Below are 15,985 nucleotides of genomic sequence, written 5' to 3' on the forward strand. Positions count from 1 at the left end.
TCCGAGAGGGTTACAACCATAGAGGCCCAATCCAGCAACACCTCCCAGCAGCAAGAAATCTCCTCTTCACCTCCTTCAAAGCAATCACCCAATAGTTCAAAACTCAAACCAACAGCACTTCCTTACTTTGCACAAAATTCCAGCCTCCCTAGACCTCATAAGAGAGCTCTATATATAGGGTAAATGGAGAAAGGATGAGTCAGCTTGAGACTAACATGAAGCTGCCTTGTGTCCTCTCTCTCTTCAGTTAAACTTCAGTTCTTGAGTCCACTTGGAGATCCTTGCTTCCACATGGAGATCAAGTACCTCTTACTCATCATAGGGCGAATTTGCTGATCCAAGTGTCTTCTGGAAGCTTCCTGGGCATCTGACACCTTGCAAAATGGCTGTGCCACTTGGCCAATCTCGCCCAGCGCAGGTAGCCTTCAGCCCTTTTGACATTCAGCGCAGGTACAGAGTGGGACAGTTGACATTCAGCGCAGATGCTCAGTGGAGCAGTTGACATGAACTTAAAATTGCCTGTTTTTGAGTGTTTTCAGGTGGAGAACTGATAGGAAGTGCTGTGGTTTGCTGACCTTGTTCTTCTAGGGGTAAGAACAACATGTTTAGGGACTTTGGATCCCTGTAATTATTGACATTTCATGCTCCATGCTGCGAGGCACAAAAATGTCTATAACAGCTCGGGAACATTACAAAACTCAACAAAGATGTTGGAAATGGATGAATGGAAGGAATGATGCATATTCAAGCCAGATAACCACTTCTACTATGCTTAACTCCAGACATGGGTGAACACCCCCAGACTACAAGGCTTTATACCACCAATTACTCACAGTTTGAGGATCAGGTGAACATGGAGAACACTGACCACACCAGCAGATGCACAGGACCCTGTGATGGTTGGTTGCAACCAGTAAAGAGGTCTGCAAATCTATTTCCTAATGCACAGACAGGATGACAGCTCTCTGGCACTAGGTTAACAGAAACCTACATACAAATTCAATAATACATACAAGACTTCAACACAGAGGTGGGATGGCAGTCCCTCTAATGCTAAATATCAAGAGCACATGAACAAATGCATAACAGGCACAACATAGAACATAATAGAAGTGGATAGTGAGCAATTAACAGCAAAAGAAGCTTGTATTAGCTGGAAGTGAAGACCAAACACTGCAAGTATCAAAGTAGTTACAGTCTCGAGAAGTTGAACCTCACATCAAAACTACAACCATCAACCCCGATAACATCTGTTTTCTGGGTATATATAGAGTTTAGTTATAAAGATATTCTAATGTTCTATGTGTGGAGGGGTCATAATGGACCACCAACCGCTTTTAACTCTCTGATGGAGTCTTTGCTGCAATCTAACTATCTGCAAATGAATTTGACCTTCTTGGATGATCTGCTGTCCTTCTCGAGCAGTTGGAGTGTTGCATGAGTGAAGCTCCATAACTGATAAATGCGTTTATCTGCTCGAGCTCTATACTTTTATTCCTCGGCCATGCTTTCTTTTGAATGTGGTTGTTGAGTATTTATTTCGCCGAGAGATGAATACTAGCCACCTTCTTCCTTCGGATGCACAGGACATGCTATGGACATGGACAATACATGGCAGACGAAGGAGCACGACGGATGGAAGATCTGGTCAGAAGAGCAAGATTGGCCGTCAGATGAAACAAATGGATGACAGATATGGCTCAACGGGAGAAAATAGGCAAAAGCAGGAACAGACAAATAGGAGCCATCAGATCTCGAGTGGTCAGATCCGACGGCCATTAGGGGAATAAGATGCACGAAAGATAGCGAGCAAGGACGGATGAGTGGGCGGTAAGCTGTTTTTATCACATCTCTTTTGGTGGGTGAGCAGTAAAGGTACGCGGGCAAGCGATGCGAGTCATCGGGCGACGCGTGGTGAATGGGACAGGGTAGAAATCACTTTGATCACGCGTTATCACTCGGTTAGTTTGCGATAAGTGGAGGAGGGAATGCCGTTGGATTAAATACGAGCCGATCCAACAACCATCGGGGGCAGAAGATGCGGGGGTTAATGTCACACATGGATGCGATTGTGATCAACGATATGGGGGTGGGCCATTGGATCGGTTGAGATTGATCGGACATCAGAGGATCAATTGAAATATCACATCGGCAGAGTTCAAGTGGGGGGGGAAGCCTTTATATATATGCGATTGCTGATTGCGATTAAAGTCCAGACCCGACTTCACCATTGTAACATGATTTGACAGCAATATCGCATTTGATAGGGATTTCAGTAATCGGCCATTGGAAATGTTAATGACATGGCTTATAAAAGACCTCCTGAAAGCTGCGATTGTGATTGGGGCGGAAGGTCGTATGGGCACGGGTTATATGTGGTTTTAACTTTAGCACTCGGGGCTTTGAGGGAAAGTGGGTTTATACAGTGTTTTGGAGGAAAATAGAGATAACGGGGCTATGAGAGTATAAGGAAAATGAAGGAGAAGAAGAAAACAAACCGTTGCACTCTCTATTTTAGCATAATCACATGGCCAAGCTGGTATTTGGTCCTCCAAATGCTAAAGTATGTAGCAGAGCTAACATTCACCAAGTGCAAAAATTTCACTTTCAGATTTCAATTCATCAAACAACAAAATAATTACAAAAACCCTTTTCAATCACACGAAAAAGTCTAAACTTCAAAATACTAAAGACAAAACCAACAAACTCTTTCAAACCAAATTTCAAATTGATGTAATGAATACAAAATCCCTGTAAGCATAATTCTATGTTGTTTTATTTAAAAATGAATACATTCTATTCTTCTCAATTTAACAAAAACAACTAACTGTGAATCAAAAGTGCTTACTTTGAAAAAATCTAACTTTTCACTCATGCTAATGATTCTTTGCAAGTAGGTATACACAAGTATCTAATCTGATCTATTGAGAGAAGAAATATAGACTCACACTAACCCAACAATGACCAACCTTTCTTTTGATAAATCAACAAATCAAACTCTAAATGCTAGTTTACAAAGGTAAGGATATTTTCAAAAATACTGATCCAATACATGAAATCAAAATACAATTGACCTTTTCATAATGCAAACAAATGTAAAAGATCATAAAAAGCAAAAAATTTCAGACCCAAATGACAAACAGCCTAATTTTTTCAAAATTTCTAAGTGTGTCATAAATGAGAAATTAGCACTAGTGCAGTGTCGCTATATTTCTAAGGGAAATACTATGTAATTGTCACTGAACTACTAAAGAGCAGGGTGTGACAGGAGAAAAACAAAGAAAAAAAATGAAGCCAAATTTCCAAAAAAATAACTTTTCAAGCATCTTAATATAGTCAATCAAGGTAGTGGTATACAACCATAGAACACATGAAGGCCTATAGAAGGGCTAAAACATCCCTAGTGGAGTCGCTAATTTTCTAGGTGAACAAATCTTGTCTTGCAGACAAGACAAGATCTCCCTAGACTCAATGACTGAATCTAGTAACAAACAAACAAACTAGTAAATCTTTCCCTAGGTCAATTCTATTGAATCATAAGCAAGAGTATGGAATATGAAATGGATGCCTTTCAAGTGAAATGCCTGATGAAGATCCTCGTTATGGTTTAAAGCAACTTCCCAATGATCAGAATTTGGACTTGCAAACACAATAACAGACAAAATATCAAAGGCACATGATATATAAATGATTCAATACAACCTATACTAGTGATCAATGAGACTAGTACCTAATATCATAACCAGTAGAGAATGACAGTAAAAATCTAATATATCAGATCCAATGGACAATATAGTGAGAAAGAAATACTCTTTTGTATTATAATTGAATGAAAAGGAGAGATACAACCTAGCCTTGATGTTGACAAATATCCTTCCAATAGTCTCCAATCCTCCCTTAAGTGACAAGCTTCCAACCTCAAATTGACATCATAAGTTTATATCAAAATTCAACCCCTTCGCCTATGGTCTGTGCTGAATTTATAGACCAAGAGGAGGAGGTTTGAGATCCTCTTGCTAGGGATAAGATCCATAAAAATGGAGATTAAGGTTCTATAATGAGGGAATAGATTCATGAACAATGCGATGAGGCCCAAATATGTAGTACCTCGAAAATAATTTTTGTTTTTACCTACATTAAAAGGATATCACACTTTTTAATGGAAGAAAAAGCACATGATTCTGTAGGCTATAATGATTAGAAATGCATTGCACGGGTAATTTATAGGAAAAGTTTGATAATTCTTGAAATTAGGTTTTTAAGCAATGTAATCCAGGATTCTTATTGTTTTCGGAATTGTTTTGCTTCCAAAATTGTAGGGGATTTCTTACAATATTTCATCGAATAGTGAGAGATCCAGATTTAAAGTCATTTTACTAATGGCGACAAAGTGACATGTAACAATTTTCTTGTACAATTATCTACAATTTTCTTTCTTGATCACCAAGTTGGTTTGTTGTAGGAATACCATCGACTTAAGCTAGTGTCTACTTTGTAATTTTCTTTGTGTTTATGCAAATTAGAAAGGTTTAGGGTTAGAGTGAATAATTATCTCCTTACCTAGTGTGTAATCCTTCCATTCAATAATAGACTGTAGAATTCAATCGAATCACAATCATAGGATGAAAATTGTGGGAAACATTGTTGAAGGTTTATGAGTGCTATGTAATGGAGTGAAAAAACTAGATTAGGATTGTTTCCATTACATGCTTAGCCAAAATTTCTTGGGTTTCAATAGATATTATAGATTAGGTAGGTATAAGATTGGGAGTGGAGCACAATTTGTCTTAGAGTTCTTCAAATCCTTGTTGTTATATTGATTCAATTTGAGAACTATGTATTATGCTGCTCAAAATTTGGTTCATAAAAGGTGAACTGAAATGAGACCAAGATGAATTTATCATAGAATTTTTCCCATGCTGAGGAAATTTTATGGCTAAATAATGATGATTAGGGTATGATGTGATTGATCTATATCTTCTCTGGGTTGATGTGAACTCTTTCTTCCTCAATAATGTAGCTAAGGTAGTGAATGCCCTTTATTGAGAAGAAACTTTGTTATGAATTGGTGGAGATTGAGTTGGCATAAAGTGTATGATATTTGCGCAATATGTTGAAGGTTCTCATCTCATGTTTTGTTGAAGATTTCCATTGATGTAAACCATGATGAATGGAATTTCCAACTATTCATATAAATTATCATTCACCTTGAATCTAGTACCTAATAATGATGAGGCAATGGTTAACATCAGACTGTTGTTGACTTGAATTTATTATGTATATTCATTAGGTTTAAACTCCTAACATACAAGTTGAGGTTATATTGTTGGCTCACTCTATCATTATGAAAATGAAGCTAGGGTTAATGGTCCATATCTTTAAAGTTGAGTACATTGGATTCATTCAATTCTAAGTATGCCATTGGAGTTACTGGATGGATGGGTTGTTAACATTATTCAACTATTTTAATTTGGAAAACCTTGAATCGAGTATCTAATGGGTACACATTGGAATACAATATTTATCTACACCATGTGGGAGATATACTTTCCTATCTCTCCTCTCTACACATCCTAAAGTTCAACTTGTCTGCCATAAAATTTTCACTATATACAATTTTGTAACTAAGCATGGTATGATGGCTTAATTGCACCTAAGAGGGGTCCTATAAAGATATGTTATTGGAATTGCAAAGGGGATGCATGTAAGAATGAAATATTTAACTAAGAGTAGTGATGGGCCTCCCAAATAGGTACAACTCGAGGCCCATCTGACCATCCTTCAACACATATTAACCTCTCTTTTTGCATTTGATGACATCTTTTTGAGCTACAATGTGTTCTAGGAAGGTTAAGGAATATTTTTCATATCATGTTGCTTAATGCGTTGAATGTGCATGACAAGAAGCATTTATTATGTAGAACACATTGGAGACTAACATGAGAAGATGTAGGAGGCTTGATCCTAGTATCAAATCATCAGCAACTTGGTTGGCTAATGGGAAGTTGCTACCCCTCAGTGACTATGATAACCCTAGGGGAAAAGATACACTCTTATAGGAGTTTTTGAAGGAAGCAACCCTCCGTTTGAGGAGGTTGTCCCTGTTGGGATGGGGTCCCCTGGGTTAATTTTGGGGTTAAAACCTAAATTTTGAAGTATTTTTTGTAAGTAAGATAAAGTCTTCGTGATTTGTGGATGCAGAGCGCATAGAGGATTAGTAGTCAAAGGGGTTTTATCCCCTTGTTTATGTAAAGTTTGAGTTGGTTTTGAGACCCACCCATGGTCTCTGGACCATGGGATTGTATGTAAAAAGCTATAAATAGGTGTATCTTAGAGAGTCTAAGGCATGATCTGGGATGTAATGGGTCAATGAGAGAAAAGTGATAGCGCAAAGAAGTGGGTTAGATAGGAGAGAAAGGATTTGTAGCTAAGTGCGTGGACCCTTGCAGCTGAGTGCATAGGGTTGTTTTGAGTCTGTAAAGCTGAATTGAAGATAAATAAAGAAAGTTACCAAAGAAATCCTGTGTATATATGTTTATCTCTATTTAATTTTGTTTCCTATATATGTTGTGAATGGATAATTTGTTTATGAAATAATGATCTAATGATGCACGATTCTCTTGAATAAGTCTTAATAGATGTACGCAATGCATGTTAAGTACTTTCGCAAAGACTGTGATTAATTATGTTATATTTACTAGATAACTTAAGTAGATCTGTGCGAACACTAATTTGGGACTGTTCTCTAATGTGCGTAAGTGGATAAATAAACTGTTAAAGGTCCACAAAGGCTGATCGTAGACCTTCACGAAGGTCTGAAGGCTATTTTAGTAGAGTTGCAGTGTCGAGCCCTAATGGCTTATCAATCTGCGCGAAGGCAGATCTAGGGGGCTAAAAGACATCACACTTGTCTCTGGATCCAGAAAATTGATTCTTGCATCCCCCCATACTTATTTGGGTGAGACTACAGCCTATGCTACGTGGGTTGTTGCCGAAAGGGCGAGTAGTGTAGGGATTTGATGGTTGGCGCAACTAACTCTAAACTTGGGTCAGGACCCCTAAGCCAACAAATGGTTCTGTTGTCGGGATTGGGATTTGCTTGAAATAGATGTGTGATGTCGCATCACTAGAATCTAACCAAGAAAGAAATTGAAAGTGGCTAGATAGAAAAATTCACGAATTCACGGTGCATGGAAATAGAAATCCATGCCTGTCAAAGGAGCCGCAGTTGGATAGATATTTGTATACAGAGATACATGAAATTTTCTTCTGCACTTTTCCCTTTGAACTATACGAGTGGTTAGCCAAATTGACAGCTAGCCAAGGAAGGTGGAAGCTTGATAATCCTATAGCATGGACTCCTGAATTAGTGCAACAGTTAGAACCCTCTGAAAATTAGATCATGCGGGATGTTGATCATTGGCTCGAACAAATTCTGGGAGGATTTGTTACAGAATTCATAGTTGATACCTTAGTCAGCTACAACGAAATGGAGTGATGATTTTTGAAGGAACAGGGAGGCAATTATTTAAGATCTTTGAATACTTGGATTAAAAGGGTATTATGTGAAAAATGGGTTATGTCATTACCTTGATGTTCAAAGCCACGCAAAGTGGATGATTCTTTAGAAATTGTGAAGGATCGAGACCAGAGTATAGTCACTTGATTGGACTGCCTGTAAGTGACGACGAAGGGGTGGAAAGGACTCTGTTGGGAAGTGTTGTTGAGCTAATCACTGTTGTGGGGAAAAGTATCCGGCTCGGAATGACCCTATCCCTACTCTAAGGGTGATAGTTCCTTAGCAACAACAGAAAGCAAAGCTATTTGATATTTCTTCTTTATGAAAATACAGAGAGGAGAAAGAGATCCACCAACCGATGTCTTTCGCTAGTGTTGATCCAGTCTTCTCTCCTTGCCGTTTTCTCCCAGCTCCTTGCTCTTTCACAGGCCCAGCTACACAAAGATCCTGCAAAAACAAGAGAGAGAAACTACAAGAGGCATGTATTCATAACTGATTCATGGATTAGAATGGATCAAATATACAAATAGAAACAATACATCATTGTAATACAAGTATATAGAAGAACCTCAAAAGCTTTATTAATGGAAGAAGTAAAGTTCCGAGAGGGTTACAACCATAGAGGCCCAATCCAGCAACACCTCCCAGCAGCAAGAAATCTCCTCTTCACCTCCTTCAAAGCAATCACCCAATAGTTCAAAACTCAAACCAACAGCACTTCCTTACTTTGCACAAAATTCCAGCCTCCCTAAACCTCATAAGAGAGCTCTATATATAGGGTAAATGGAGAAAGGATGAGTCAGCTTGAGACTGACATGAAGCTGCCTTGTGTCCTCTCTCTCTTCAGTTAAACTTCAGTTCTTGAGTCCACTTGGAGATCCTTGCTTCCACATGGAGATCAAGTACCTCTTACTCATCATAGGGCGAATTTGCTGATCCAAGTGTCTTCTGGAAGCTTCCTGGGCATCTGACACCTTGCAGAATGGCTGTGCCACTTGGCCAATCTCGCCTAGCGCAGGTAGCCTTCAGCTCTTTTGACATTCAGCGCAGGTACAGAGTGGGACAGTTGACATTCAGCGCAGATGCTCAGTGGAGCAGTTGACATGAACTTAAAATTGCCTGTTTTTGAGTGTTTTCAGGTGGAGAACTGATAGGAAGTGCTGTGGTTTGCTGACCTTGTTCTTCTAGGGGTAAGAACAACATGTTTAGGGACTTTGGATCCCTGTAATTATCGACATTTCATGCTCCATGCTGCGAGGCACAAAAATGTCTATAACAGTTGCCCCCTAAAGTATGAGGTCGTTTATCGGGTGAAATGCTTTATCCAGAGGGTCCGAAGTTCATTCAAGTGCTGAGAGGTGCCCTGTAATACAATACAATACAATACATTATTTTTCATTCTGTTTTCATGATCTAGCTGAGGCGGGCATTCCCATGCTCAGCTTTATAAATACATTTTGGTACATAGAACAGACGATCGTCTGATGATAGACTGATAACTCTCTGCTGAAATTATCATCCTTTGAATAGGATGATCATCTGCTGCAATGATGTACATGGCAAATGCTTTTATATTTCCTGAATATATATCGCAGCCCGGATGGATGAAACTAGATCCGGGGTCTTCAAACTCGTTCGATCTTCACTCTAAAGTACAAGTCGATCCATGTGAGAATTGCGCTGAAGTTGAACATGGAAAGACATCGCTTGATTACCGGTCAATGATGAAAACCATTAACAAGCGCGAGAGGAATCACCGATAATGATAATGACCCTCAAGGTACTGCAGTACAATTTACATGGCGTGAATAAAGGACTTGGCATCGAACTCCACGCAAAATATTCTGGTCGAAGGTCATTGATGTATACCTGTCGCCGGAAGTGAGAAACTTGCCATTGAGGCATGCAAGCTTCAAAGTACTGATGGGGTTGTTCCTAGATCAACTTCTCGGATAATGAGCTGAAGTCGACAAGAAGCGATCCGTCAAAGGAGGGCCTTAATGAATCCCACATCAATGACACGGAACGGAGCTAATGATTTTGGAGGTGAAAACAAACTGTGACATATGATTCAGGGTGGCGATCATGGACGGATGAAGGATAATGTATGGTAGTGGATGGGACACGGTTGACACTTTCAGAATGACCTCTCTTGAACATATAACGACACTGATGCGATGGATCGGTAGCATTACCCCAAATGTGGATAGTTTGGCGAGGACCATGGTGATGAGACCGGTGAATGAAACAACCCAACCCGATGTGGTACGGAGGAAAAGTGTCATGTTCAAGAGCGACTTGCTACCATTAAAGCTTTGAGGTTCTCCCAATTTTTCCCCAGTCATTTCTGACCAGTACCTCTTTATTTTTGTCAAGCTTGAGGAGGATAACATATGCTTGTTCTATAACATGCCCTTCGGGCAAGCCCATCGCTATGTTTTAACGAGCTTAGCGATAGGGAAACTCGTTCTCGTCTAAAGACAAGTTTGTCGCTATTTAATCATTTTAACGAGTCTAACAACAAGGAAAACTCAGTCCTTTTCATTTTTAGAGAGTTTGAAAAGGTACAGAAAGTTAACTCCATAATTCCTTTTTCGTCATCTAATCCCTTAAGTCCGAAAAAGTATAAAACAATACAGAAGGGATGGGTGTTCGGTACTTTTAACGAGCCGAACAAGACAAGCGCTCGATCTTTTTGTGTAATAATCCCTCAGGTCCAAAAAGATTAAAGTCTAAATGAGGGATAGCTCTTCCGGTCCCTTTAACGAGCTGGAAGGCCAAAACTCGGCAAACTTTTCATATTTTACGAGTCAGAAAAGAGCTCAAAGAGGACTTGTCTTTTGAGGAACGAGTGATAAACAGGGATAGCAACTGATTCCAGGTACAAGTTGGAATTTTCCAATCACGGCAGTGTCACAAGGATGGCTAGGTGAAATCACTCTTCGCAGCTGTTCCTCAAAATGGGTAAACAATCATATGGGGGTGAACGATCGACCAAATGACGATGGAGGTGGTGGATGAAAACACGACCAAGGCTTTTAAGGCTGATAAAATTACGATCATAAAGGTTATTTACCGGGATAGGTTCATTTTTTAATGAGCTTGAACTCTGGTGGAAACTCTTGCTCACGCTTTTCTATTTTTTAACGAGCATAAATTCCGCGGTAAAACTGCTCGATTACATGGTCAAATTTGATTTTTTACTTTTACTAGCTTTTCTCTTTTCAAATATAGTACTGCACTTTCAATTGCTGCAACAAACTTTGTTAGAAATGGATAATATTTGCATGAAAATGAGATTATAACCCTAATATTTAACTTTAAACTATGTAAAAAGTCATAAAAAGGTGTTTTTACCTCTCATTTACCATTTCATTTGCATTTGGTTTGTTGGAGCTCTGGAGGTGCCTCTTCTTCCTTGATTTTCACCAGCTAATTCTGGGAGAGTCTGTGGACGATTTTTGGCGCCGTTTGGACCAGGTAGGAGCTAAACCCTAGCCCTTCATTTTCATGGTTTCCTTTTTCAGTTTCATGCATGTTTTTCAGGGTTTCTGAGCCTCAGGGGTTTCATCAAAACGCCCTAGCATCAGCGCAGGTTCTCCTTTCGAGACCTGCGCTGAATGCCAAGCTGTCTTAAGGCAGACTGCGCTTCAGCGCAAGGGAGAGACTCTCTGCCTGCGCTGGGCCTAGAAAACTGATCTTGCATGTTATTTTTTGATGATTTTTTCGCCAGTTTTTCATCAAAATCAGGAACTTACTCCTTCTCTTGTTTGCTTGTAGGGAACCTTGAACAAAATGTCCCTTACATGGCGAGAACGAGAACATGAAGAGGAGGACATGATTGCCCTCCATGACCCGATCACGGTGAACGCGCTTCGGAACTGCGGCCTGCTGAAGTTCTTCCGTATCTCTAGCATGAGAGCACAGATTTCTTTACTGCAGTATATGCTTGATGCTTGGGATCCTGTTAACCAAGTATTCCAGATTAGGGGGAAATCCATCCCCTTGACCATAGAGGACATGTACTTCTTGACTGGGTTGTCAAGGCGGGGTGCCCCCATTTCTTTGTCAGGTACGGCTCGAGGGACTGATTCCACCAGAGATTATGTCCGTCAGTATTGCAGGGAAGGTTCACAGCCGAGCAGAGACGGCAAGATCATTATCCGTGAGATTACTGACAGGTCTCTCAGGTCCATTCTGTTTACCATTGGTAGGATGGCCGGTAGCGCAGCTTTGCATGTTGCCAACAGATCTTACATGCAGCACGCCTTGGAGTGTCTCCAACCGAAAGTGTTTAACTGGTGTGATGCAGTACTTGTTCAGATGAAAAGTCAATTGACCAAGGTAAAGGACGGGAAGCTAAAGAACTTTGGATTTGGTTCTATCCTGACTGCCTTTGCCTTGGAGAAAATCCCATTGATGCAGCCTCAGTACATCATACTTGACTTGCCTTCTCCGACCGAGCCACGCATGCAGAGGTGGGTCGACCACATGTCCCGACATGCTGGTCAACCTCAGATTACTTTTACTGAGGCCTTCTTTAGGTGGTTCGACCGCCAGGAGATGGCATTTTCTGAGTATCCATACGTGGGTATGGATTACCGAGGTGATCCGGATTTGGTGCTACCGGATGGCGAGCAATGGGGTGCTATTGGTAAAATCTCTGACCATATCACTGTTTATTGTTTTTATTCATAATGTTGCTGTGCTTTATTCTAACAAGACTTTTAATCAAACTCTTGGGTGCATGCAGATGTTGGTCCTGTTCGTCCAGCAGCTCGTCCGCGATCGCCTGTTGCTGCCCCAGCAGCAGAGCCTGCTAGGAGAGTTGTTATTCGCGATCTTGACGATACTGAGACCCTTACAGCTGTGCAGGAGCAGGTTGAGAGCCTTACTCGTGGCCTTCCGGATGTACAGATTGACGAGTTACCTTTACAGTTGCAGCGTCACACTATTGGCGTGCCTAGACGATGGACTCGTCTCTTGCGCATGATTGCACAGATCGTGACGTACTATCATGAGCACCACTAGGCTAGGGTGCCCCCTAGCATCTTTTTGAGTTTTTAGGTCATATGACCCATTTTGTCTTGGTTACAGAACATTATGTACAAACTATAAACAACTTTATATATTTTGATTTTCGGGGTTTATTCTGGTTGCTTTTGTGATCCACTTGCATAGCACCGATGCATCTCTCTCTTATATATGTCGTAAATGTCTATCTAATACATAGTTTGCTAATGAATCTGTTAATGTGTTTAAGTTTCTGAACCATATGTGGGATATGCCGACGGAGCGAGTCGTAGTACGAGGAATTTGTCCTCCGCAGCCTGGGCCATTTTCAATCCAAGCGGCGAGTTAGTGAGTTTCAGAGGTGTGTGTATTGGACAATCGACGAACAACATCGCTGAATATAGCGCGTTGATTGAACTCCTCTCTGATACCATCGCTCATGGTATACGCCGACTAATTGTTAGGCTAGACGCACAGCTTGTGATACTACAACTCAATGGTATATATTCAGTTCGCAATCCAGCTATTTATCGAATGTTTCTAAGGGTTAAGATTTTGGAAAGAGAGTTCATGCTCCATGCTGCGAGGCACAAAAATGTCTATAACAATCACTCAGGGGATTCCTTGAGTAAATCATTTATCCACTCCGCCTCGACCTCGACCTCCACTTCCACCTCCACCTTGACCTCCACCGCATACACCTTCGCCCACACCTCCACCACCACCACCACCATTCAGCATGTTGAACACAAAGAAGCTTCCAATTTTCAAGGACATAGGGAGTGAAGATACATAACAGTTCTGGTTTTTTGCGAATGTTGTGTGGACAACACAACAGATTACTGATGACAATATAAAGAAGGCACAATTGGTCACCGCTCTGTAGGATCGCGCACTGACCTAGTATATTAAGTATTGCTCTGATAATCCTATGGCATCACTAGCGGAGACTAAGGCTGCTTTAAACAAGGAGTTTAGTAAGCCAAAGTATGACTCACAGTTAGTAGTCAGATTTAAGGAAATCACGATGAGGGTTGATGAGACACCTTGGGAATTAGATCAAAGGTTGAAATGTGCGATTCGAGAAGTCAACATGCAGCTCACAGACAGTCAGCATCATGAATGGTTTATAGCTTCACTTCTGCCCCACCTGAGGATTTCTCTGTTGCAACAGAAGATAGGAACTTAGGTAGAAGCCCTAGAAATCACAATGAGGTTGCATGCAACGCCCATTCAGGATGCGACGTTGGGGGTACAACAGATTCACTCTCAGTTACAAAGCCTCTGCTTGGAATTGCAAATCTTGAAGAAAGACAATGAAACTAAACCAGTGTTTCACGCGGAAGTCTGGTGTCTGAAGTGTAAGGGCCAGGGACATGATAAAGACCATTGTCCCGTATTTGCAAATTATATTACAGGAGGAGGACCAATTCCCCTGAGGCTAGAAGTTCCAATAGGACCGAGCGTGGGGGTTACGCTATGGTGCACTATTTGTCAGGTTGCTAGACAACATGCGATGGATAACAGTCATTTGCTTCAAAAATTTGTCCAGACGCCGCAACAATTGTTCTATAACTTCTACAAATTAGTGGGCCACGATGAGCGCCATTGTTGTAGATATGAGTTGATGATGGAAAGAATGCCTACATACCATATACAAGCAAAAACTCAGCCTCCATATCAGGGGGGAGGTTATTAGGGAAGAGGACGAGGCCGAGGAGGAGGAGGGCTTGGTAGAGGCCATGATCAGCTCATCTGCTATAACTGTGGAATGCTAAGGCACTATGCATGAGACTATTAGAATCAGACACACCCATCATGTCAATACTAAAACCAGCTTGACCACACTATAGAGGAATGCTCGGTGCTGATAGTTAAGATGCAGGAGAAGAAGGCACAACCTCAATAACCTACGCACTTATAGATGATGAGATATGAGCCCCGAGAAGAGGATCAAAGTGCGAATATAGTTCTTAGAAGTGGAATAACAACTAGCGATGATAAAGGAAAACAACTTGAAGAGGAAGGATGGGTCCGCAAGTCCCCAGAAAAGGAAGTTTGTTTTGATCTAGAGCACACTAAGGAAACTTTTATGAAATCCAAGAAGAGCTTTGCTGAGGCCTCCACCCCAGGAAGCCAAAAAAAAGTGTAGGAAACCAACGTGCCTACAGAGGTTGATACCTTTATCCTTACCACATTCTTGGAGACCTGCATAAAACTATTGCGATAGCAAAGTTGTGGAAGGCCTACAGGAGTTAATAAACAAATGCAACAACAAGGAGAAGGTCCCTAATGGACACTGCGTAGTTAGAAAGATTGGAAAACATAAGGAAAGAACAGGGTGTGAGATGAGGCTCATCGCGCAGATAGGAGATTATGAGATGGACCAGGTCATCTTGGATCTGATGTGAATGTATTTCCAAAAAAAACATGGGAAATAATGGGGAGACCTATGTTGCAGTGGTCTCCGATTCGACTCAGAATGGTGAAACAGTAGAAGATCATCCCTATGGGATGACTATATGGGGTAACAGTTGATATATAAAGTGTGAGTGCGATGGCTGACTTTGAGGTGATAGAGATCATTGATGACAGTAATCCATACCCCACACTCCTAGGAATTGACTGGGCCATTGACATGAACAGGGTCATCAATATGAAAAAGAGGACAATGTCATTTGACAAGAAATTACTTCGAGTTGTAGTATTGTTGGACTCTGCAGAAGGGGCGCACTACACTGAACTAGTCTGAAATTATGAAAAAAGTGATGATGAACTAGATCATATCTACAAAAAAACAGTGCGAGACCAGGACTAGATCAATCTGATGCCAGATGGATGGTTTGACAATATAAAAAAGTTCTAGTATATTTTATTTAGCGCTTGTTTTTAAATGGGTTGTTCTCAAGTCAAGGGATAAACAGAAGTGAAACTTGTGGTGTTTATTGAAGCGAAAGAAATTAATAAAAACCAAACTATATGCAAATGCACTTGTTTCGTTCTTCGATGAAAAATAAATTTCTACCAGGTTGGAAGAAACTTCTAAGAAAGCGATAAATTTCTCTTTTCTTTTCTTTCAACAAGCTTCACACTCACAAAAAATAACAAAAACTATTGGATGCCCTAAAAGATGCACAAACTAGCCCAATTCAATGAGTATATGCTGATGCAAAAAACTTAAGATTACTCTAAAGCGAAGAATGAAAGAAAATTGTTTATCGCTTCTAATGAGCCACTTTGATGTTTAGATAGAATATAAGTTTCTAATGCTCATTTTCGTCCAAACACTAAAAGAAAATATTAAGACAAACAAAATGCACTTTCACTCGCAAAAAGAAACCAAATCAAAACATGGCAAAAGAAAGCAAAAACCAAGTTTTTCAAGAAGTTTTCTTTTTCATAAAAGCAAAAACAAGTTTTCAAAAGTGCTCCAAATACTATTGAAGACTTTGA

This window comes from Pinus tabuliformis, chromosome 1_1, assembly GCF_031772625.1.
Source record: "Pinus tabuliformis cultivar Carrire ecotype Pingquan chromosome 1_1, CPIR1, whole genome shotgun sequence".
In the NCBI taxonomy this organism is placed as follows: Eukaryota; Viridiplantae; Streptophyta; class Pinopsida; order Pinales; family Pinaceae; genus Pinus; species Pinus tabuliformis.